At 47.7% G+C, this 25,583-nt stretch overlaps 1 protein-coding gene across 6 annotated transcripts in view; it reads left to right on the top strand.

Moving 5' to 3' along the window:
* Positions 1 to 25,583, top strand: part of RREB1 (ras responsive element binding protein 1) — a 183,528-nt gene that overhangs the window by 46,279 nt on the left and 111,666 nt on the right. For 2 of the 6 annotated variants that reach the window (XM_058733100.1, XM_058733093.1), the window contains exon 1: positions 2,843 to 3,279. The exons of 1 other annotated variant lie outside the window; for it this stretch is intronic. The gene's annotated coding sequence lies outside the window, so the exon portion shown is untranslated. Of the gene's footprint in view, positions 1 to 2,841; positions 3,280 to 3,334; positions 3,962 to 4,328; positions 4,771 to 25,583 lie in introns of those variants that run through there. 3 more of the 6 variants (XM_058733099.1, XM_058733094.1, XM_058733095.1) reach the window with 3 other exon arrangements.

Genomic DNA, 25,583 nt, shown 5'->3' with positions numbered 1-25,583 from the left:
ATTATGAATAATGCTACTGTGAACATTTGTGTACCAGTTCTTGTGTGGATATGTTTTCATTTTTGTGTATGTACCTAGAAGTGGAATGGCTGGGTCATATGGTAACGCTATGTTTCGGATTTTGACGAACTGCCAAGCTGTTTTTAAAGTGGCTGCACCATTTTACATTCTCACCAGCAATGTAGGAGAGTTTCAATTTCTCCACATCCTTGTCAACACTTGTTAGTATTTATCTTTTTGAGTCTAGCCATCCTAAGTGGGTGTGGAGAGGCATCTTTCTCATTGTGGTTTTGATAGCATGACTCTTTTTTCCTATTAGATGTTCAATAAATATTTGTTGGATAAATGATATTTATATGAATATGAACAAACAGAACTTTGAACAAGTCATTTGACTCCAAATTTATTAATTAGCTAGAAAAGATGAACACAGAACCCAGTATCATTAGAATTCAATTTTTATTTATTTATTTATTTTTTAAAGTAGGCTCCAGGCCCAACGTGGGGCTTGAATCAAGAGTTGCATGCCCTGGGGCATCTGGTTGGCTCAGTCGGTTAAGCCTCCGGCTCAGAGTCCAAGCTGAGTCGGGCTCTTTGTTGACAGCTCAGAGCCTGGAGTCTGCTTTGGATTCTGTGTTTCCTCTCTCTGCCCCTCTCCCACTTGTGCTCTGCCTCTCTCTGTCTCTCAAAAATAAATAAATGTAAAAAAAAAAATTAACAAAAAAAAGAGTTTCATTCCCTACTGAAAAGCCAGCCAGGCGCCCCTAAAATTTAATTTTTATGTTATTTTTAAACTGTTTTCTTTTTAGTTGCCAGAATTATCTAGATGACATTATAAAGGTAGTGATTTGTCATAAAAATTCATGTAGCTTTGCAGGTTTGAGTGTATTTTACAGAATGAGCTCAATTACAAGCAAAATTCCAATTTTGATGTTCCTATGCAATACCTACCACTTGCTGGGGAGACTGGAATCTTGAGGCAAGGCAAGTAAATAAACTAGCATTCCCTACCTGGCCCTTCCTTTGCCTTCTTAGTGGAACACACTACAACTCAGAAGCTCCAGACACAATTCTATGGTGACCATGTGAACTGTTAACTCCTGCTTAGAGACCTGCTCACTTCCTCCTCAGGCATGCCTGTCTTCACAAAAGCACTTGATAAACACACTTGGGGATGTGGAGTCAGGGGGTGGGGGATGGTGCATAGGAAAATGCAAGTGCTGAAGTTTCTCTGAGTAGAGTTTTCCTCAGTAAACAGCAGACCCTGGGAAACCTAACAGGTTCTGAAAACTTAATGTTGGTGATTCCGGACGTCAGAGAAGCAAGCAGCTGAATCAGTTCCCTCTTGGGCAGTGGTTCAGCCTACTTATCTCCAGGCTAATGGTCCAACTGCTTTTGCTTGGTTCTGTAGAATTCTATCTTGGCCAGAATCCTTAATCCATCCCTAGATAGACACTTCTTTCCATCTGCAGCCCCGAAAACCTGAATTCCATTGAAGGCCACAAATTAAAGGCCCATGATGGGGCTTACAACTTTGTATGGCATGCAAGTGTCCTCAGAGGAGCTGGTGTGGTAGAGCCAGGGTCAAAGGTCATAGTAAGTACAGAGTAGGCAGCTTTGTGTACCTATAACATCGTCTTGCCTAACTGGTCTCAAACGCCCAATTCTACAGTAGTATTCTCTACAACTATTTAGGAGGCACGTTTGTTTTCAGAAACTGGGGGCAGGGGGGCATTTATTTTCCAAAACCACAATCACCCCTGTCTAAAGAGGTTTCCTAAGGGCGAGAGAAGGCTCCTCTCAGAACCCCGGTTGGAAAAGTATTAACAGTGGGAAACATGTCAGCTGCTTGTTGGAGGAAGCACAGCCCAGGCCTGGTTTCTCTGGGGCTCGGTGATAACTTGGGCCGCCACAGCCACGCTGAAGCGTGGTGGCAGCCGCCGCCTTGGGGATGGAGAGCAAGCAGCTCCGAAGAGGGCCCCTACTTTTCAGAGTTGAAACAGGAGCCCTCTGAAAGAAAGAGATATTGCGTGTGGCTTCCCTGGTGCCTCGGAGGGCGACGTGGATGACACAGCATCAGCCCGTGCCGTCGCGGGGTGGGGACACAGCGGCGGTAGGAGCCTGTGCCATCCTCAGCCCCTTGGGGGCGAGGTAACCCCCGCTTAAGCCTCAATTGTAGAGTGTGGGGAAGGGAAGGTGACAAAAGCCGGTCAGAGTTGAATTTGTTGGACGGAGAATACGCTCCCGGGCGGCAGCCCCAGCGCTAGAAGGACCGGGCTCAGGGAAACAGCCCGAAGTTGGGGGCGGGGTGAATCGCTGGTTCCTTAATCTCTTGCCCCATCATCTACTCGCCCCACCTGGATGCAGAGCGAGGACCGCGTGGAGAGGGAACGGCGCGGGTGGGGCTCACCCTCCCGTTTGCCTCCGTGACCGAGCGGGGCGGCGCCAGGCGGGGGAACCTGACCCCCATGCTACCCCCTGTCGGCCCCCGGGGCGCCCCTCTCGCGCCTCCCGGGCATCGCTGCCTATCCGTCTCCTCCGTTAAAATAGTGAAACAAACCATGGAGTGAAGTGATGGAAAGCCGGGGGCGGGGAGTTGCCAGCAAGTGAGGGGCTGCCGGGGAGGGGGCGCGGTGGTCCTCGAAGGTGGCCGTCCGGCGAGCGCGGGGCCGATCGGGATCGCGCTCAGCTGCGGCGGCCCAGACCCTTCCCCTGGGGCGGCCCGGCCCTCCCCTGGCCCGGGGCGCCGGCGGAGGGCGTGGGGCAAACCTGGGGCTGCGGTGGGGGTGGGGTGGGGGACTGCACCTCCATCCATCCCGGGATGGAAACTGCGGTCACCCCGCTAAAATCGGGGTGGGGGCGGCGGTGGGGACCCGCGGGTACCGCGGATCCCCCCCACCCCCCAGCTGGAGCCGCCGCCGCCGCCGCTCAGTAACACGTCCCCAGGAGACTCGCAGGAGCAACACGTGATGTGTCTACTTATCAGGGTGAGAGGGGGAGAGCGAGTCTCCGAGCGTGCGGGCGAAGAAGCTGGGCGGGGGGCCGAGGCGGGGGCCGGGACGACGGCTGGGGCGCCAGGGTCGCCAGCTCCTCGCCCACCTCCCTCCCTGTGGGAGAAGAGGAGGAGGGGAAGTGACTGCGGAGTTGATGAACTTTGCACATCCAGAAACGCCATTTTGATTCCTTTTCCGGAACAAGTTTGCATCTCTCCTCGTTCTCTCCCCGAAGCCCACCGGTCCCCACTGCATCATGCCTGGGAGCCAAGCGCCCTGCCCGGCCGTAAGTACGCGCCCGGGGTTCAGGCTCCCGGTACTCGGGTGGCAGCGAGATGTCTAGGGCTGAGCGGGAGCGACCTTTTAAAGAACTTTTGGGGATGGGGAGGGTGAAGTGTGCAGAGCGCGTTGTACTTTTTCAACTCGGCGTTCCCCGGAGCCGAGGACCCGAGCGCCCCACGCCGCGCTACGTGCGCTCAGGGCGTTGGGGCCGGCCGGGGATGAGCTGGGCAGCCCTCTCCCCTCGGGCTGCGCGCCGGGCCGCTCCTCCTCCTCCTCCTCCCCTCTTCCCCCTCCTCCTCCTCCTCCTCCCCTTCCTCCGCTCCTTTTCCCCTTCCCGAGCTGCCGGCTCTGCCAACCAGCTCCCAGCGCGAGCCGCCGCGGCCGCCGCAGCGCCCCGCCGCCAGGACCTGATGCGCATCCATATTAGCCGTCCGAGCGCAGGAATCCGGCCCGACCCGCGCCGCCGCGCCCGCCGCGGAATTTATTTTTAACCAGCACCGCGGGGACTCGGATGGTGCGCGCACCGCCGGCCAGAAACATCTTCCCAGCGCTGCTCTCCATCTTCCGCCCTCTCTCCCCCGACATCCTCCCCCCCATGTGGGAGGGGAAACTTTTCTTCTACATACTTTCGAGTCCCTCTCGGGCCGAGAAGCGCGGAGATGACGGCGCCCGCCCGCCGCCGCAAGGTATCCGGGGGGTGCCCGCCTGGGGTGCTCGCTCGGGGGTGCCCGCTCGGGGCTGCGCGGTGGGAGCATCCGCCGCGCCCAGCTCCGCGGACTTTGATCCTCCCTGGCGGACGGCGCCGGCCGGGAGGGGGCCGCGGGCAACCCTGCGCCCTCCCCCGTCCCCCGCTCCTGGCTGGGGGTCACGCCGACCACCGTCCCCGGGTGACCGGGGGGAGGAGGGGGCTGAAGCCGTGTCCGCGCGTATTGTTCCCTGGCCCCTTCCGTTGGCGGTGTACGTGTTTTCGTGGGAGCCATCGGTGTGGAGCGGAGCCTGCATCGCGGTGGGGGGGGGGGGGGGGAGAACCTCGGCACCCGGCGCCGTCACGAGCACAGGAAGGAGGCCGGGAGCATCCGAGGCGGGGCCGGCCGCCGGGCCCGCTTAGCCGCCCAGCTGTGGAGTGCGCTCGGAAACTTTTGTCCGCCGCCCGCTGGACCAATTTTTCCCGAGTTCTGGGGCTTCCCGTCCTCCTCCCATCCCGGCCCGCAGCTCCGAGCCGGGGCGGGGGTGGGGGAGGAGGGCCGGCGTCGAGGGGCAGGGGACCCAGTGCAGCCCCCCCCCCCACCCGGCCTCGAGCCCGGCCCCCCGCGCCCCCTCCCCACTCGCGGTCTCTTAGGAAACTGCGACCTTAATGGTTGCTAAGGAGCAGGGGAGGTCCTTCCCGTCGCCGGCCCCCTCCCTGGGAAGCGGCGTGTTTTCTGGAAGGGGCCGAGGGTCGCGTCGAGGATGTGGTGACTCGCTCCCCGGCCGCTCACGGGGCCGGAGCAGACTCGTGAGTGCGGGACGCGGCGGCCGAGCCCACTTCTCGGCTGGGCCACTTTCCTTTTCGGGCGGGCAAGGCGGGGGGGGGGGGGGGGGGAGAGGGCGGGGGCGGCCCCGGGCAGGGGAAGGGCGCAGGGGGCACGAGGACCCCGGGGTCGCGGGGACCGGCCAGCGGGTGGGCGGGTTGACAGGCGCCGCGTGCAGCTCGCGTCCAGCGTCCGCGATGCATCCGTGATGGGTTATAAAAGAGGAGGAAAGTATTTCTCCTTGCTCAGCAGATTTGCCCTCCCTCGCTCCTTACTGGTTAGAAGATAGAACGTGAGCCCAGATCCGGACGAGCAGTTCACATTCCATTACGAAATTCTACACGGCTTCAGAGCCAGCAGCAGCACACATTCGGGGCACTTTGGAGTTTTTTTCTTCTTTTTGGGGGGATGGTGGTGGTGGTGGAGAGAGATAGAAGGGTGAATAAAAAGTATAACTTTTTTTGGTGTGCTGAAAACCCTGTCTGAGGGTTTTCATCAGTAGAAAAAGTAACCCTCGTGCTTGTTTCAGAGTTTAGATTTAAGCTTAGCCTTGTAAACGCCAATGGAAATAAAGTTTGTCTGTTGGATAGGGATGCTGGAAATAGCGAGGTATTTCGGTCTCTAAGAGGAGACTTGAGATGATTTCTGCAAAAGGCTGAGTTGCTAATGTGCATCCCATATTTTTGAGAGCTTTTTTTCTTTTAGACACGAAGTGGTCTGTGCATGCGCATGAGTGTGTTCTGAAATAAGTTTAGTTGAAGTGGAAGGTGGAGAAAAGGGAACTGCAAAGCAAAGAATGCTTTTTCTTGGGTTTTGGTTGTTTATTTCCCCCCTCCACCCATAGCCCTTAGAAGCATCCTCTAGACCTGGTGCTTTTTCGAGTAGGCAGGTATGGTTCTAAGACATAGTGCAACCCGGAAGTCTAAGTTGGAGGCTGGAGCCCTGACTTAAACTTTTTTTTCTTTTCTTAAACATTTAGTTCTGTGCTCCCTCCAGTTGTTACACAGAACTTTTGAAGAAATGGGTCCGAAATTAGTGTTCAAATAATTTATGCACCGGCGAGCCACTAATGTCTGGTTTGTTGTTGTTGTTGTTGTTTGTTTGTGTTTTACCTTTGCATTTTGGAAGGAGCTCTCTGGGTACCTGCTGATGGATCCTGCTTTGATGTGTTTTGAGCTTTGGTTACACTGATGAATTAAACATTTGAATGTCTTTTATCAAGTTTTAAATGTGTGAAAAAACACCTTCCCTCCCACCCACCCCCACTTTTACAAAAGAAAGGGAGAGCCCTTTGATTTAGTTATTTGTTTAGCTTGTGCTCCATTTTAGGCTGTTAATGAACTTGCACTGTTTTATCATTCTTAAAAATACTGCTAAACAGGTTGCATTTTTGTATGTTTTGTTTTTAAAGGGTTTGCTGGTTATGTGATAACTCTTAAAAAACTGCTGCTGATGCTTACTGTTACATGGCATATCAGTCTCTACGTTTTTCTAGAGACTCCTTAATTTCTCATCAGAAATTCAGAGCCTAAGCCCTGATGGCAGACAAGTGTTTGTTATGTGATGGGGAAGATGGGTCTGACTCAGCTGGCACAGGTGGTGCATCCATTCCTAACTATTTACATCATCCAACAAGTGACCTTTTGATTGAAGGGTCTTTTATTTTAGATATCTCCAGGCCGACTCCTGAGATCTTATTTGCATCCAGCACAGGTATAGAATGTTGAAGAAGGAAAATAAATCTACCTTGTCAGTGTGCATCTGATCAAGTTGTTTATTGGTTTTCTGCTGTATTGTCAGGCAATAGCTAGTTGCCATTATGTGGCTCGCATTTTTTACTCTTCAATTTTTAACTGCTGTGTTGATCCACTTTCTCAGGTCAGTTTGGAAATCTTTGCCGTCTTTAAGCTCAGTTGTTAATATCATTTATTACCTTCAGCAGAGGAAGATTCCTGGTGAACGAAGTTAAAAAAAAAATCCTACCCTTTTAGGGTTTTGTATGATATAACTAATATAAATTTAACTCCTACAAAAATTGGTTAAATGTGCTCTCTAGAAACAGTCAGAAGTGAATCCTTTTGATGTTTCTATTCATTATCCTTCTGAAAAGTAGGTGGTGCTTAAAAGGTCATAGGATAAGGGTTGCTAAGCAGCTAAACAGAAGGATGCTAAAATTAACCAAAGCATTTTTGAAAGGGAGTCCTTCCCTGTTTTACATTATTTACTAGATTTAATTAATTTTTGAATCATCCCTGTCCTCTGACCTAGCAAGGTAGGCTGTTAAGTTTGTTTTGTTTCTGTTATCATATTTAAATAATCTCTCTTTCTTTTATAAGTGTCTTTTAGTTGAAGTTCATGCTCTCTGACCAACTCTGGTGTCAGATGGCAGCTTGTCTGGGCGGACTTCTTGTCTGATACCCGTGTGTTCAGGTTAAACCTTGCCTTCCTGAGGATTGAGGATATATGTGTGTAACACCACCTTACTGCATTTATTCATAACAGGTTAGTTTGTTTTGGAAAATCTAGCTAATCCAGAAAGTGATGTCTTACTGTCATCTTTATTAACCAGATTTGCATTCAAAAGATAGAAATGCAATATAGTATCAATAGAAAGTATGCAATATAGTCCCTCCTGATAACAGGACAATAGTTTTCTTCCCCCTTTCCTGAGATTAGATTAGGTTTTGATAGGATTCCACCTCCCCATCTCAGATTTTTCAGCCCAGTTTATCATACCTTTTAGAAAATAATCGTATTAGGTTTAGCGTATCTTTGGAAGGGTGACCAAATGTAAGAAAATAGAAAGCAATATGATTTACCTAAGGTTTTCTGCCTTAAGTATGTTTAAGGATCTTGAAGTTGTACAGTGAGATAAAATAGTTGAAATCTAACAGAAGCCAAGGTTGGTAACCATCATCTCTTGGTTGAAAGGCAAGCCTGCTATAAGTCAAAAGTTTCCCTGCCTCAGAATTGTTTGTGTACATCTGACCTACTGAACAGGCAAAGTTGAGTAACATTTTTTTATATCCAAATATAATTAAGAAATTGGATGGGTTCTTTATGGGGGGGCAGGGTAAATGAGTTCTCTTTCTCAGACTTAGAAAGTGATTTTTGAGAAGAAATAGCTGTGGCCCTCTTCAGAACCCTGGGGTCAGATTGTGAGTTCCATGCCCCGGGGGGGGGGGCCTCCCCATAAATCAGAGGTAAAAGGTGTACCATATGAAACACAGAGGGAGGCATACGATGTGCTTTCTGAAATGCATCACTTATTTTTAATTTCCCCACTCCCGTAGAAGGCAGGATAGAGAGGAAAACCATCTGCTCTGTTTTCACCACGACTGAGGTAGAAGATCAAGAAGGGTTTGGGGGTTGGGGGACGGGAGTGGAGAGGAGTAAGGGAGGCAGACTTTTTATGGTAGCTGCCCTGTGGGACAGAGTCATCAACGGTGCTGGGCTCAAGGTTCTCTTATCACCTTCTGGGTGTTCACTGTTGGTATGAAGGGAAGCCTGTGTGGATTGGAGCCAGAGATGGAGCTCCATGTTGGTTGGTGGAGAGGCAGGGAAGCCTGGGGGGAGGGCGCAGGGAGCTGTTCCTTCCAGCTACTGGTGCATCTTGTTTCTGATGGTACTTCAGGGTACAGGTGAACCAATCTGCCCATCAATGAAGGTGGTGGCCTGTGACTAGGTGCTTGAGACAAAAGAAGTGGGAGAGGGTGGAGATGTTTGTTCAGTGCGATTCAAACAAGTAATGCTAAGAGAATTTGAAAGCTTCTGTGAAGTCCCCAAGGCTGGGGACACTGGGTACTGACTGCCCTTGCTGGATTCACCTGAGGCCTTTCAGACTCTCTGAGGGCGGGTGGTCCTGATAAGGGAGAGAAAGCCTGGTGAACACCGCCCCCCACCCCCCCACCCCCCATTTCTTTGTCAGCCAGCCAGACTACAGTGAAAAAGTCTCAGTGGGGGTAATTAGATAAAGCTTTTAAATGGCTCTATTTGTTTTTCCCTGGCTTGCTTAGGATCTCCTCTCTTTTTAACCCCCTTTTTCAGAGGCTGTGGGGTAGGATGGTCAGAAGAATGTTTGAGACTTTTAGTGGTTTCATGGCTTCTAAATTTTCAGTTTTTGTGAGGATGTACCTTTGACAAAGTCTTCACCCTGCTTTTGTGAAGGCCGTTTAACAAAGATTCAGATTTTATCCTCAGAGCAACAAACACGGTGAGGGTTAGGTGGGTATATTAACCCATTTTACAGCTGTGCCAGTTTCCACTCTGTGGCTGGTAATAAGCCTAACCCGGTCTAGCTGCACAGAACACCTGCTTTTTAAAGTCAGCTTAGCTTCCAAAGAATAACGTGCCTATTTGTGTGTGCGTGCACACGCACATGTTGTAAACGAGACCAGATCCTTTTCACAATAATTCTGTGTTGGATTTGAAAATGTAAGGCAATTAAAAAGAAACTTTTTAGCCTTTGGCACATCTCTGTTGATGAATGTGATTGTACACGTTTTTGGTTTTTTTTTTTTTTTTTTAGTAGGTTTTCTACCTCCTGGAATTGTTGTAAGAATAATAAATGTTCCAGAAACTCAAAATCTATATATGGAAGAAAGTGGTATATTTTGAGCTCAGGAAGCTTTGTGGGTATCCACTCTGGATTTCCTTTCCAGAATTGTGCACAGCTCCAACCCTTGAGGCAAAATTTGCCTGGCAGTTTATGTTCAAATTGGGGAAACGCAGCACTTTTCTTTCTGCTTTGGGTGCCGAGAGACAAACAGAACTAGTAAATTTTTCTTAATGAAGTTCACTTAGAGATGGATTTTAAGGACAAGGCATGGCGTGGAAAGCTTTGGAGTCACCCTTGAAAGCAGTGGATCTCAGAGTTGGCGGTTTGCCCCCAGGGGCATTTGGCAATGTCTGGAGACGTTTTTGATTGCCTTGCTGGGGGGTGGGGTGGGGGTGGGGGGAGGGGTGCTACTGGCCCTCAGTGGGTAGAGAGGCCGGGGATGCTGCTATCCATCCCACAGTGCAAGCTGATGGCCTCACAACAAAGACTTATCCAGTCCAGGATGTCAGTAGGTGGAGGTTGAGAATCCTGCTTTAAAGGTACAGTAGTCGTGGCCTGTGTTCTGTGAGCAAGTGGCCCGGGTGTAGTCCGCGTAGCACACGTGATGTATCTGGAGATCTGAAATTTCATAAAGCAAGTAAGCTCCCATTACATGCCTGTGAGGTACCATGGCTGGCATATTCCAGGTTTCACAGAAAATTCGGGGCTGGGGAAGACATTAAGTGGCGTTAAATATACTTAAAAACCCCACAGTAAATAAAAAGTTCTAGAGCTCATCTGCTTCTAAAACAAACCAGATTCGTTGGCACTGGGAAGCTGTTCCGAGTCACTTCTTCAGTTATTGGGAAACTTGCTCTGGTGCTGTCATCTGCCAGTTTTCCCTCATGTTTTAAGTTACGCTGAGTGTCTCCCCCCCCCCCCCCCCCCCCGCAGTGTTTGAACTAGCCTTTACGCGCTTGACGGTCCATGTTTTGCACTCTTAAGTGCAAGATAACTCTCCCTGGTTTTGTTTCCTCAGGTTTTTGCAAAAATTCTTACATAACTACCCACCCTCTCTCTGGGGCAGTGTTTTGGAACCTGGCCTTCTGTCCATACGTTTCCCCTCGAGGGGCATGGATGGCAGGCTGCTCCCATAGCTGAAAGAGACCAGGAGGGAGTGAGGGGGAAGGCACGGGGGTTCTTTTCATGTTCTTGGGACTCCTGGATCTCACACATGAAAAGGTGGTTGATCTCAAGAACCAAAATGTGGTATACGAACTTTAAACCGGATTTCCTCAGACCAGAAAGGTCAAGTGAGCTTGTGGCCACGGGTGCCACTTGCCTGACCCTTGTCCTGTTCCACTCCCACCCCCCCCCCCCTCCCCAGGGCTTTGTCACACAGGCAGGAGGTGAGGAGCTGAGAAAAAGGCAGGAAGACAGGGAGACTGAATTCTAGAAAGGGAAGGACTGTCTGCTGGAAGTACCAGTTGCCCCTAAGATTGCCTGGGCTCCCATTGACCTTAGAGAAATGTAGGACTCTGAAAGGTAGCTTTTTTTTTTTTTTTTTTTTTTACATCCTAAACCTGTGGGTAGACAGTAAGCATCTGTTCACATCTGTTTGTGCTGCTCTTGCTCTGTGACCTGCTCTGAAACCCCCGTGGCTGTCCTGTTCCTGGGTAATAGGAACCGTGGATTCTGGTGCTTTTCTGCCCTCTCTAACCTATAAAGCGGCAACTCCCTCAGTCTCCATTTACAGCTTTTCCCCAGCCAGGACCTTTTGTCACCTGGCTTACCTGCAGGTGCCCCAGAGGTGACTTGTAAAAGTAAAAGTCCTCTCCCATACTTCTAGAAGGTGGTCTGAGGTGCATCATCCACCCAGTCTTCTGGCCAGGAAGTGCTTTGCCCACCTTGTGTCTGTCTTGACCCCTAAATTCAGTGACCAGACCCTCCCCAAAACTTCTGTCCTGGGACTCTGACCTCAGATCCTCATCATGTCGCAAACACCTCCTCAATTAGCTTCCTGCTGCCTGTATTCCCTGCTCCAGCTCATCCTCCTCACTCTGCTCAGAAACTCAAGCTGCACATGGTGTTTGCCTGCTGAAAAACATCTCTTGGCTCCCTGTTGTCTACAGGAAGAAATCCAAACTCCTCAGCTTGGCACCCGAGGACCTTCATCATCAGCTTCCAGACTCTCTTTCTAGTTTCGGCTCCTGCCACTTTTCTGCACCACGACTGTTTCTGCGTGTGCATGGGTTGTTCATTCGGGCTCATCCCCATCCACTTCTAGCAAACAGCGTTTCTTAGATCTTCTTTCTTTCTTTCTTCTTCTTTCTTTCAGACCACTTCTTGCAGGGAGAATCAGGTCCTCCATCCAGAGGATGTCCAGGCCGTCATAAAGTACCTGTTGACCTGTATTTCCCCACCTCCAGAATAGGGGGGTACTTAACTCTTCTTTTTTCCACCTTCTGTACCTAGCTCAAGGATTGCATAGTGGTGCTTAGTTGATAAGGTATGTTGATTGGATCCATTTTCTCATACCAAAAGCAAGAGTTTTTGTAGAAGTGCAGGGTATTGTTGGAGAAGAGCACATAAAATTTGGAAGCTAAGTCCTAAATATCAGTACAGACTGTGAGTAGGAAACAGAAGTAAACGAGTCTTTAGCACACCCATCATGCAGAGATTTGGTGTTAAGGGAACAGTGGTGCAGAAGAATTTTGAATTACGGAAATTTTAAAATAAAACTTTGCTGAGCTTAATTTGCTGGAAATTAAAGAGAAAAAAAATCTTTGTTGATGCCTGATTGCACTAAAAGCTGTCTCACTAGGGCCCTTACTAATTATAACCACTTTTCATGGCTCTTAGTTTGAAGTTTATATTAAATAGGAGAGATGGGCACACAGATCAAAGACCAAAATCATTTCAGAGCTCCAACGTGTAGGCCCATTTTCTCTGCTTAGTTAGATTTTTGTTTCATTAGTGGATGAGTTAATAGGAGTGTTGGTCTGTGTATAATTTAACTTTTCTTTTTTCCGCTACTCCTTGGATTGAAAACAAAACACCAGATCAGAAACCTGCACTTTATTTGTGGGTGCGTATGTGTGGAATATACTTGATGGAAGTTGAGTATAGATCATATTGATGGAAAGAATCATTTCACTGTTTTAGGGGAGTTTCCTTTATGCTGAGACTTTATTATTTTAAAAAACCCACTTCTGAATAGACAAAATCATCTCAAAAGTGTTTAAGTTTCTTTTAAAAGAGGTGCATTATAGCTTCAAAGATAGGGGAGATACCAGATAGATTGGGTGAGAGACAGGTGTTTTACTGATGGAGCCTTTTGTACCTAAAATAATTTTTTTAAACTGCATAGTGGAGGGGCTTGGTATCCTTCATATAAGATGAAACCCTAGCTGATTAAAATTATATTCCTTACCTTTAAGTATTCCTATTGTGCTTACCTGATAACTAGAGTTTAGGCTCAGATCTGGCAGGTACACTCAGATATAATATTCTAACTCTTTTATTTCTGAGGAGGCTTATGTATTTTCTTCTCTGCTGTGGAAAACAGATTTTTTAAAAGTCATTTTAGGCTCAGATCTGGCAGGTACACTCAGATATAATATTCTAACTCTTATTTCTGAGGAGGCTTATGTATTTTCTTCTCTGCTATGGAAAACAGATTTTTTAAAAGTCATTTCTCTGCCATCATAGGGCTTTTAATTGCTGTTTTGAGGGATAATTACATAAAACTAGTGAACATCTCAAACAGATTTCTCATGACTTGGTTAGTTAATCCTATATTGGATCAAACTGTTAGTTAAAATTTTAAACTAAGTATAATTTAAAAGAGACTTCACTTGTACATCTCTAAACTTAATTTGTATTTAAATCATGAAAATAAGGTTTCTGAGAACTATTTGTTGTTCAGGACAAGCCCTTTTTCCTAAAATTCTATCAAGTTGGGAGTCAGTATCAGACCTGATCTCCTTTAAAATGTTTTTTTTAAGTTTATTTATTTATTTTGAGAGAGAGCATGAGCGGGGGAAGGGCAGAGAGAGAGAGAAAGGGAGAGAGAATGAATATCTCAAGCAGGCTCCACACTGTCAGTGCAGATCCCCGATGCTGGGCTCGAACTCATAAACTGTGAGATCATGACCTGGGCTGAAATCAAGAGCCGGATGCTCAGTGGATTGAGCCAGCCAGGCACCCCTAAGCTCCTTTTAGAAAACAGTTTTCTACCCCCAGATTTGCCAACCTCAGAGTGTTAAATTTTTTTTAACATTAACAGATCTTTATTTATTTTTTATTTATTTAGTATTTGAATATATACCATGTGAAGGCTGTAATAAACACCAAGAGTGTAGTATGAGAAAGAGACCATTGCTGGCTTTACAGAGGTTGGAAAATACCCATTCGTCCACCAAGTCACGTACTTCTGTGCTAGGTGCAAACTGAATGAAGTAGGACAAGGACATATGAAGTTTGACCTCTGGGTGTGGGCAAGATACTGGGAGGCAGGTCAAGGAAGGCATCCCATGGAGCTAATAATGTCTGAAAGATGGTGGAGGGAAGGAAGGAGTGTGTTGGACAACAGCTTACTCAAGTCCTGAGGTTGGGGAGGGGGCTGCCCACTGAAGTGAGAAAAGCACTGTGTGTGTGTGTGTGTGTGTGTGTGTGTGTGTGTGTGTGTGTAGGAAGAAAAGACACAGAACCAATGAATGACAGCACGGTGAGGTAGGTAGGGGCTTCACACTGTAACCCACAGTTATTTGGAATTTTTCTTAAGAACTTAAACGGTGTTAGGCCAAAGAATGGCATGATGAGATTTGCATTTTTAAAGATTATTCCTGCCCAGAGTGGAGGATAGACTAGACTGCAAGGAAGCTATTTTGCCTTCTGTTTGCAAGATGCATAAGGCCAGTTTTTCAAAATTTTGAAAACCAGGGGTGCCTGGGTGGCTCAGTCAGTTGAACATCTGACTCTTGATTTTGGCTCAGGTCATGATCTCACAGTTCATGGGATTGAGCCCCAGGTCAGGCTCTGCACTGACAATGCAGAGCCTGCTCGGGATTCTTACCCCACCTCCCACCCCTGCCATCCCGCCGCATCTCTCTCTCTCTCTCTCTCTCTCTCTCTCTCTCTCTCTCTGCCCCTTCCCCATTCAGGCCTGCTTGTGCATGCATCCATGCATGCACTCTCTCTTTCCCTTTCTCAAAATAAAAAAAAAAATTTTATTTGAAAACCGGTGGTGGCTTGGAGTATGGCGGCCATAAAGGTGGGGAGCCTGGATGGCTTTGATAGAGATCTCAGCAGTGGGAAGGACTCCTGGAGGGGGAAGGGGAGAGATGGCTTCCACGTCTGGCTTTTGTGGTAGATGAGTGGGGGTGCCTTTCTCTGAAACTAGAGTGCTAGATAAAGCAAGGTTCATAAACAAGGTATGTTCCCTGTTCTTTAAAGAATGATTTTTATGTTCTTTAATACTTTCAGCATCTTCTCTGCTTGTATTGTTTTCATCAGTTCAGACTTACACCCCTGGCATGGATAAAAGCCTGAAGAGTAGCCCTATATTTAAAAAGGGAGAAACGGAAACAAGTGAATAGCTTCCTCCTTCCCTCCTCATTCTCTCCCTTTCCTTCTGTCCTTTTAATTTTTTCTGATGTCTAAAGGAAATGGAAAGTTTTCTTATAGAGGGCCCGAGCTTCTGAATGATTTTCGGATGAGATCTGCAACTGTCTTCGGAGCGTTGAAGTTTCTGTTTGTTTTAGTGATGCTTGATCTGTTTGGCTTGTGAGCACAGGGCTCGGGAAGAGGCTTTGGGTATGAACCAAGGTAGGACTCTCAAAACTGCACGAGCCTTTGACTTAGGAGTGTCAGAACTCCCTCCTGACCTGATTTTCCAGCATATTTCATAGTTTCTCAGTGGTCACCTGACGCTCTGAGTGTCTCAGAACCGCATCAGTATTTTGCTTGCTCGGTAATCTGCATGAAAACAGAGTTCATTCAGTAAACAAAACTTGCTGTGTATCTACTGTGTGCTGGGCTTTCCACTAGATCTGTGGGTGTCAAAGGAAAAGATTTTAATCCCTGCCACAAGGAACATAGCTTGTCCCCACTGAGCGATTGTCTCGCCTGTATTTGAACGCTTCTGGCCATGGCCCACTTGCCCCTCCCAGGCAGACCTGGGGTTTTTACTACGTTAATTAACTTTTTTTTTTTTTTTTCTTTTCAAGGCAGACAGATCTTTGTGGAACGAGATAGAAAGTGACGTGTTTTCCACTGAGCTGGTGAAAACTAGAAGCTGCAGCTGAGGCATGCTGCCTCTTGTAGTGTGACCCTCAGGTCCATAGGCGAGGGCCCCCCTCAGTTACTTTCTCCTGCACTGGAAACTCCTGCTTCCTGATGGGGGCGGTGTCTGCCTCGCTTGCCTGCACAGCCGTACCCCTGTGTGTGAGCCAGGACACCACCCCTTCAGGTGATCTCACAAGAAAGTATCAGCAGTGCTCCTGAATTTGGTAATGCTTGTCTCTGACGTTATACAAATGACTCATCAAAAAGCCTCAGGTGAGTCCCAGCATGTCCCAAAGATGCTTCTTTTTTATGGTATCAATCCCGACCAGTGTAACCCGAACATCCCAGGGGGCTCCAAATAGTGCTGTTGTCTGTCCACACTGGGGAAAACATGATTTTCCATTTCTTGCTCAGGAGCGTGGGTGTTTCTGCATCACTGCAACCATAAATCCTGTTAGAACAGACACCACACTTTATTCCAGGCCTATATTTGATAAGATGAACCAGTTAGGGTAAAAAAAAAAAATCAACAAAGTCCTTGCCCCATCCTATTTCTTTCTAATTTATTTATTTTATTTATTTTTTTTTTTTTTAAATTTTTTTTTTCAACATTTTTTATTTATTTTTTTTGGGACAGAGAGAGACAGAGCATGAACGGGGGAGGGGCAGAGAGAGAGGGAGACACAGAATCGGAAACAGGCTCCAGGCTCCGAGCCATCAGCCCAGAGCCTGACGCGGGGCTCGAACTCACGGACCGCGAGATCGTGACCTGGCTGAAGTCGGACGCTTAACCGACTGCGCCACCCAGGCGCCCCAATTTCTTTCTAATTTAAATAGCCTGGTAAGGAGATGCTGAGAAGAAAGCTTTAAAAACTGGGTGTAAGCATATTTTTTGAAAATTTAAATCTTAAGGTACTATGCAAACAACTCACGTCTTTCAACCTGACCGTGAGCTGTGGATTTGGAGGTCTAACAAGAAGTATGTTGCCAATAAAACTTACTAGGTAATGGCCTTGTGATGAATATCCAGAATTGCTGTCAGTAGTATATTCAGTAGCCAGTATCTGTGACAAACCTATAAGTTCCCTGTTGGATAACTCATCCATAACCCTAGACAGTGATGAGAACACACACTGTCTGTTGGGTAATTTATTTTTCTCTAAACAGTTGTGTATTTGCATCCTGATACCCCTTGTTGAAGGGCTCGATGGTGCTAGGTTCCCTAGACATTGGGATGTTGGAATGTCTTCTGTGTGGCTACCTTCTGGATATATTAGACCATCTGCTGTGTTAAGATTAAGTGAATGAAAGTTTAATATATTTCATGTAAAGCTCCTGAAGAGGTTCATGAAACAAATTAATAAAAAGATACATGCTTTGGAATTTTAATGAGCTTTCTCCAGAGAATTTCAAGGGGGTATCAGTAAGGACAGGCTGTGTGATCTTCCATGATCTTCCATGATCTTCCATCTGTCCATGATATGTCCCTTCATTGTAAAACCATAGCCATTGTTGTCTTGCTAAGAACATAGCATTGGGGGCACCTAGGTGGCTTAGTTGGTTAAGTGTCCAAGTCTTGATTTCGAATCAGGTCATGATCTCAGTTTGTGGGATCAGCCCCCATGTCAGGCTCTATGCGAACAGCGCAGAGCCTGCTTGGAATTCTCTCTCCCTCTCTCTCTCTCTGCTCTCCCCCCTCTTCTGTGCTCATGAGGGCATGTTCTCTCTCAAAATAAACTCTAAAAAAAAAAAAAAAAAAAAAAAAGAATGTGGCATTGGGATAGGTGCTGCACAGATTACTTTTTCCTTAGGAAAGTGCCTGTGCTGCCTTAGAATGAGTCAGTTCCATGTGCATTTGGTTATGTCATGGCAGTAAGTGCTGAGAACCCTGGGTAGTTACACCTCCTGTCATTTTCATTGTTGTTTTCTTTTTTTGAGCAGCGCTTGATGTTGATGTGGGTGATAATCATGGCATGTGGGTAGACACTTGCTCTTTATCTGTCCATTGGAGAGTAGATGGTGTGCAGTCATGCATCCGTGTTGTGGAATACTCTAGAAAAAGGGGGGAGCGTAATTGTCTTGGGGAGGTAGTGTGGTCAAATTACTGTACTTGGAGAATGTGATCAAAATGGCTCGGCAGCTTTATTTCATCGTTACCTTTATATAGCCCATGAAATTTTGGAAAGGCTCCTGTGGTTGGCCAGCCCTTGGAGGTCTCATCATAGTGAGTGCTGCCGCCTGTGTCTCTACAGAAAGCTGAATACATAGACACCACCCTTAAACAGCAGAAACTGTGATGTGGTCATTTATAGTACAGGGAAGTCTGCCTTTAAATACGTTCTATAGACCGCATTTGGGTTAGAGACCACCTTTGGTGAAAAACATCACCGGACAAGGCCTGCTTGTGTTTGTTTTAAATCAGATAAACCAGAAGTTAGAAGTTAAGTCTTTCAGTTTCTTTTCTGCCCTTGCTGGACTTAATCGATGACTCCAATCTGATGACAAAAATCTCAAGTTATTCTGCTTTAATTTTCACCCTTTTTTGGTGGTTAGGCTTTTCAGGTGGACACACACTCCACGTGGGTACCGGGAGCAGCAGTAATGACATCTAACATTTATGGAGCATGTACTAGTCACCGTTGTCCTAAATTCTTGACATGGATGGTCTCATTCATTTCCTCACAACGACTCTTTGACCCTATGATGTAGGTCAGTTATTATGCTCATTATTCAGATGAGATGGGGACCCAGAGTGGCAACCGGTGCTGTGTAGCCCGAGTCGAGACCCTGTGCTTGTGGCCACTGCTCACGCCATGATCCAGTCACCAAATAAATATTCTCTGACACCTGCCATGTGTAGAGCCCATTGGTATGTACCATCAAGGGGAAAGGTGTGCAGGAACAAGCGTGTGACAGGGTTGCTGGCTTCTGGAAATGGCAGGTTATCTGGCATTTGATAAGAGGAGTTAGACAGACTATGCGTTCAGTGGAAGATCAGGAGGGGAGGTGTGTGTTTGCTGGAGTGAGAGGCTTGCACAGGTGGTGTGGTGTTGGCTCACAGATCAGCTGGAGGGAAGTGTCTGTCCCTGGAGCCTCCCGCTGGCACTATAGGAGAGACCCAGTGATGAAGCCCTGCACAGATCTTTCTGGAAGCTAAACTTCCCCCGTGACCCCATTAGAGAGGTTCCAGTGGATCGGAGGTTGTCTTTCTCATGTGGTGAGAGATGCCCCCAAAGTGAAAGAGTGAGGGCTTGGAGTTGGGGCTTCTGCTGGCCCTCCGTGTGATGGGTAGTGGGGTGCGTGCCTGGCTCTCAGGCCCGCTTTCAACGTCACTGAAAGTGCTCGAGCTCTGTTTCAAAGTAAGAACGGTATGTGGGCCATTTTGGAAAAGCCTGAGACCTGTCAGCTCTATAATCATTTGGGGAAATTGAGTGTTGGTTTGGGTTTCAGTAGGGCCGGTGCCTTGAAAACAGGCCCCTTGCTGTTTTATGTTGTAATAGGCTGTCACGTAATATATAAATTCAAGATTTGGGGTCACCTGGGGGGCTCAGTTGGTTAAGTGTCTGACTCCTGATTTCGGCTCAGGTCTTGAGCTCATGATTCGTGAGTTTGAGCCCCACATCAGGCTCTGCACTGACAGTGTGGAGCCTGCTTGGGATTCTTTCTCCCTCTCTCTCTGCCCCTGCCCTGTTCATGCTGTCTCTCTCTGTCTCTCTCAAATAACTAAAAAACTTAAAAAAAAAAAATTAATTCAAGATTTTTGCCTCAAGATGCTAGGGTTCAGGATCAATGACATAAGCGGCTCAGTCATCTGTGCTAACTAGTGAAGGGGGTGCAGCAATTGATCTAATAACTAACCTGATCTTAAACTTTGTCCATATGCAAGGGAGATAGCCTTTGGAAGGTAATGTTCTTTGGTTGCTTTGCTTTTTAAGCAATAGGAGCACTGTAGACTGGAGGGCAGTGATAGAAAGCCGTCCTTTCTCCCTTAGGATGTTTGGAGATGGAGGTCACCAGTGTGCATCGTTCCTCCCCTTTTTGGGGGTGCCTGAGCAAGTTATGGGAACTGGCAGATCTCAAATTGCAATGAGTGCTTGATGGTCTGTTTCCTGTTTCCGGTGGGTCTGTGGAGAAGGATTGTTTTGAAATTGGTAACCAATAGAAAATTTCAGCCTTATGTGCTGCCAGCTCAATTGTAAATGGGCTATCTTCTGCTTACTGCTACTATTATGGTCGTGGTCATTTTGCTTGTGGCAATTTGATAGCTTCAGCAGAGTGTAGGGACAAGATGTGTGGGTTGGGAGGCCAGCGTTCTGTGCCCCTTTCCAACCCTCCGTGGAATACCACCATCAGCTTCCCTGCATCGGGAAGTGTCACTTCTCGACACTTTCCCCAGGTACTAAGCTCCAGGGATGAAAGGATGAGCAAAGCGTGCCCTAAAACTCCCCAGTGCATCACAGCCAGCAGGGACATGGGGGCAGGCAGAGGACCCGGGAGTGGGAAGTAGTGGGAGGAAAGAGGAAGTGATGTCTTCACATGGGAAGGGCTGGCCATGTGGAGAAACAAGTGGGGAAGGGAAAACGGACTTCTAGGCAGAAGAGCAGTGTTTGTACTGGCCCTGGAGTGCAGAAATATGAGGCTTCTTTGGGGCCAGGGTAGGGTAGGAAGTAGGGTCTGGCTGGAGGGGTAGGGCCAGGGGTGTTGAGCTGAGTTAGGGATGGAGGGATGTTGAGATGGGATTCTGTAAAAAGAGACAGGCTGGCTTGTGTAGACAGTGATGAGCCATCGCATGCTTTGAAGTGGGGCCATGATGTGAGCGGCTTGTCTCAGAGAAAGAACACTGCTAACTAACCCTTTAGAAAAAGAAGGCAGTGGAGGAGACAACATGTCCAGCAAAGTGTAGCAGGAACTTAGAATTTGGTGCTGCGTTTAACAGGATAATTTACCTTCCCTTGCGCCTCCCCCCCACCAGAGGTTTTTCAGCCTAGGATGTGTGGGCTGCCCTCTGAAATGTGACATGATCTGGTTGAGAGGTGGGAGCTTTATTTCAGCAAATAGAACTCAGTCCAGCTATATTTAAACTTCCTTAGTTGTGTTTTACTCATTGGTACTTATTTAGGCTTATCAGGTAGCGGAATTAGTTGGAGGAGAGAGACTCCTCTCTTTTCCCTCTGGGAGTGGACACTGGGAGTCAGAGGGAATTATTTATGTTGTAATTGTAATCACCAGTTTGTCAGCTGGGAGTGAATGGGCTTGCAGAGGGAGCAGGCAGAGGGCTAGCTCCTTTGCAGTCTGGATGACTCTGGGGCTGAAGGTTTTGGGGGCTGAGAGCCCCTGGTGGAAATTGTTCCTAAAGAGGAAGCGCCCTGAGCAGGGCCTGCCTGCTCACCTGTGCCTTTGAACTCACCCAGGTAGTGGCTGTGCCTCTCATGCCCCAGCCCTCTGCTCAGATTCCACCTGCCTCTCTGTAGATGAAGTCACTCTGGAAGGGGAGCTCTGGTGCCCAGGGCTTAACCCCCCTGCCTGGGTGTGTGTGTGTGTGTGTGTAGGAAGTCACATAGCAGGCCCCAAAGACAATCAGTGGTTTATTAACTACAGTAGGGACACGATATTGCCTTTTCTTTTAGGTTTTCAGAGTCCTCTGCCCTCTGGGGAAGACGTGTTCAATTTTATATGTGTGGCTGGATACATTTCAAAGCCGGTACTCATGGACTGAGGGACCTGGCTGAGAGGGCTGTGAAAAATGTAGGCGGGTCCCCTCGATTCAGGAGGTAGGACACAACATAGACCTTAAAGTTAATGATCTCTATCCCCAAAAACTGATTTTCTATGTTACAAGTCTGTGAGCTGTTGGCAGCCTCCTTTGTTCAGTGTTATTTCTGAACATGGTCTCTCATTTGTGCTAGACATGAGCTGGAGGAAGTGGGGTGCTGGCTACAGCGGGGCTTTGGGGGACCAGGAGGGGAATGGTGCGGGAGGCATCTTCCTTTTGTTTGTGTGACAGCCAGGCACACAGGTTAGGGAAGGAAAGCGCTGGGTGTGCCCAGGGCCTTGTGCTGGCTGGTTGTGTGTGTTACTCCATGGATGGGGCGTGGGTATCATTCCCCTCTTTTCGGAGACCGGAAGCTGAGGGTTAGTGGTGCTCGTGTTTGTGAGGTCACACGGCTAGTGTCAGACTGCCGGGAAGCTTCCTGTTCTGGCCTATCTCCGCTGTTTTAAGGGATGTTCTTTTGTTACACAAAATCTCATTACGCCTTTGTACCTGGAGAGCTTGTAGCTAGCATTTTGGAACCTTGATTCTTTAACAGTTTGCTTAGATTTGAGCATAACATAGTATTTGAAGGCCTCACAAATATCCCTAAACAAGCCAGCTCCTGCATTTAGGACACTAGGTTGAGGCATGGTGGAGTGTGGTGGTTCTTGCCTTTGGGAGTTTACGATGGGAAAGGAATTCGCACTGCAGTGTGGACCCCAGGCCTAGCACCCGTGGGAAGGCTGAGGCTAACAGAAGAAACCGAAGTGTGGGCATAGAGGGGCAGGTGGGGTGTGGCGTTTCGGGTGTCATTTGGGATCTAGGATCGTGTACTGGAAGATGATAGGGTTGGAGGGCTACCTGGGGCAGGGTGAGGTAGAGACCTGGAGCTTCTGTAAGTGGGAGGGAGCCTTAAGGTTTTGAGCGGAGAAGTGACAGGTTGGCCTGAGCATGCTTTAGAGGCATCCTCAGAATGGGGAGTGTGGCATGTCTGTGCTCCGGGTGGCTGCCGTGGCTCACTTCCCTGTTCGTTTCTGGCCCGAGGCAGAGAGTGCCTCCCACGTCGGCTGATACAGGATGAACCAAGCAGTGCTCGGGATCTCTGAAGTGCCTAACGCCACCGGAGTGATGTGGACCCGCAGGGAGGCTTGATTTCTGTACAGCCATAGACAGACTCATTTAAAAGCTGAATCACATATGTTGGGCTTAATATTTGACTTCTAAGTTACCAACTCCAGGTGAGCTACCCTCAAGAGCATGATGTGTGGTAGGGAGGGTGCCCAGGGCAGTGGAGACCTGCTTGGTAGAAGGTTCAGGTTCTTATGGTCTAGTGTATCCCTTTGGGGGGCTTGTTCGCTGAAACACCATATCATGTTTATAATGTTGGCATATTGGTTTGTCCCTTAATAGCACTGGTTTACTGAAGGTGGGGCCGGAAGGCTTTCTTGGCACGTGTGTGTCCTGAGATGTGCTGTGTGGACACACGACCTGGAGCACTGTGGCCCCAGAGGCTGGGGCCAGTCTACCAGCCACTCCCACCAGCCGTTTTTTAAGTCTGTGGCTGTCTTTGGTGGTTCCTGGTGAGAGAAACTGTGGTGTCTACCACAGCCCAAAAGGACAGCAGGGACACGCTCACTGCCTGCTTGGGGAGAAAGGGAGCCTGGATGTAGGAGTTTTACTGATAACTCGCCCGTATATCATTTTTACCCTCTGTAGCCTTCCTGTAGAACCCTGCAAAGTCCAAAGCCCTTTCCCACCTTTCCTTTGCTCTTCAACCCTCTGGGGAAGCTGGAAAGTGCCCAAAAGAGACGCAGCTGGATGCATAATCCACACACGCCAGCTGCCACCCCAGGTGACCCAGACTCAGGGGGTCTGTCATTTCACAACTATCTGCATCTGATCCTGCTCCATGGACACACACTCAGCACCTCTGTTAGGAGCAAATTGCTCCTTGCGGCTCCTGCCCCACGTGTGGCCTCCCCAGCTCTTTCCCTTTGAGCTCTGTCTGTGAGGATGCCCTCCTTGCCCCCTTCCCATTCATTTGTGTGCAGTCATTTCTGAGAAGCAGCTGTGCACCCATCATGTGCCAGTCAGGGTAAATGCTTTTCATGCATGATCTCCATAGTCCTTACAAGAACCCTACCAAGCCAGTGTATTCACATCTTGCAGATACAGAAGGTGGGGTCTGAGGAGATGGTCCTAATCAAACCAGCTACCCTTAATATGCAGGAGACTCTGTGCACCCCAGCTTTTTGTGCCTTGTCTCCTTTAGTCTTTGCATTGACCTTGTGAGGTCATTGTTCTCTCCATTCTACAGATGGGGAAGCTGAGGCTTAGAGCCTTTAAATAATTTGCCTGGAGTCACTCCAGCCTAAGTGACAGAGTCCAAATTTGAGCCCCAGCCAGTGTCCTTCACTACAGGTGCTCTTAATTAATCTTTGCTCTTCTGTATTTCTTTGGGTAGAAATTTCTCCCTTGCGGCTGACTCGGAGCCCATGGCTTCTGTTGGATTTGTTTTCTAATGCTTTTTCCGTGCCTAAAGGGGGAAGTGAGGAAGCTAATGTTAATCAAGTACCCACTAGATTTTTAGGCACGTGTTATGTTTTCCTTATGCTGGAGTATATGCTCCAGGAGGGCTTTTTGTTCCTTTTTTTTGGTTTGTTCCTCCATGACTCCAAGCATGTTACCACAGTGCCTGGCACATCTGGTGCTCGGTCAGTACTCATCAAATGAATGCAGGAATGAGGCAGGGGTTCTGTTAACCCACTTTATAGGTGGAGGCAGTGAGGCGGAGAGGTATGTGACTTGCCCTTCGGCACACGCCACAGTTACGAGCTGCTTTTGCTCTTTACACCACAGATCTTCTGTTGCTTTTTTTTTTAACAGATCTTTTTTACACATGTAAAATGTAGGGAGTAATCAGATCTATGTCATGGGATTGTAGGGCATGATATAAAACACTATAAATACTTACCCAGTGTCTGGCACAGCATAAAGCTTGGATGAGTGGCATTGCTTTTGCTGTGTTTCAAATCTCTCGTCTGCAGGTGGCTTCATTTGGGGCAGGGTTGACCTACAAATCAGCAAAGCTGAAAATTTGCTAGCCACTGAAAACTTTTAATTTTATTAATCGAATGTCCCTATTTGTGCTGTACTCTCCGTCAAGCCATAACAAGTAATAACATTGGTGAAATCAGTTTAAATCTACCCCAGGCAAATGGCTGCAATGAGCAAGATTTGATTAAATTATATTTTGCGTCTGCTTTGTTTCTAGTCAGAATATTCTCCCAGAAGGGCCTGAGGGATCACCGTCCGGTTGTTCCTTAGAACCCCTTAATTTACAGGTGAGGAACCTGAGGCCTAGAGAGATACAGGCTGTCGGGGAGGGTGGGGTAGGACTTGGTCTTGCAGGTTAAACTCTCTTCAGCGTCAGCCACCCTGTCAAGTCCAGACTGCCAGAGATTTGTCCTCCGTGGGCTTGTCCGAACCCTCTGCAGGAGCCCCCGCATTCCTGCTGAGGATGTTAGTGAGTAGATCCTATCAAGAGCCAGTAAATCAGAATCGCAGTACTATGTGAACATTTCTCATTATAAAATGTTCATATTTACTGGAAATAATACGAGGGAGTGTGAGAGACATCAAACCCCCTGTCATCCTGTCCCTTGGATTGCAAAGGAAATATTCCTAAGTCTACAAACTTGTTTTTTCCCCCATTAGGATTTTGTTATTTCGTTGCATTTTTAACTCATTCTCACCATAGGAAATTCTAAATGAACAAAAAGGGAAAAAAAGCTAATAAAGCACAAAGTAAAATTTCCTTTCATGAGTCTGAAGTAACTTTTAGTGTATGTCCTTCTAGATGGTCTTATGTGAAAACATAACCTACTACTAAAATGGGATTCATTACATTTGTAGACAATTAAAAAGCCCATTTTTGTACACACCTTTATACCAAATCTGTTAAAAATTTAATGTGATATGATAAGTATCTGCTGATGTATTTAAATGTTCTTTAACATGAAAATCACATTACTTGGATGTGCATAATTTAGGGGAGAGGGCCATAGGGTAATGCTTTCATTATTTTGCATTCCCTGGGCATTCATCATGTGAAGGGAGGAGGGGTATTTTCCTAGGTTAAATGAAGCCAATCGAGGATTAAAATTTTTACTGTGAATTATTAAAGTTAATCAGAGATTGATTATTCTAAAGAGGAAAAC

This window comes from Neofelis nebulosa, chromosome 6 (genome assembly GCF_028018385.1).
Source record: "Neofelis nebulosa isolate mNeoNeb1 chromosome 6, mNeoNeb1.pri, whole genome shotgun sequence".
Classification (NCBI taxonomy): Eukaryota; Metazoa; Chordata; class Mammalia; order Carnivora; family Felidae; genus Neofelis; species Neofelis nebulosa.
Note: the sequence above shows the minus strand (reverse complement) of the source record. Positions and strands in the feature narration are given on the sequence as shown.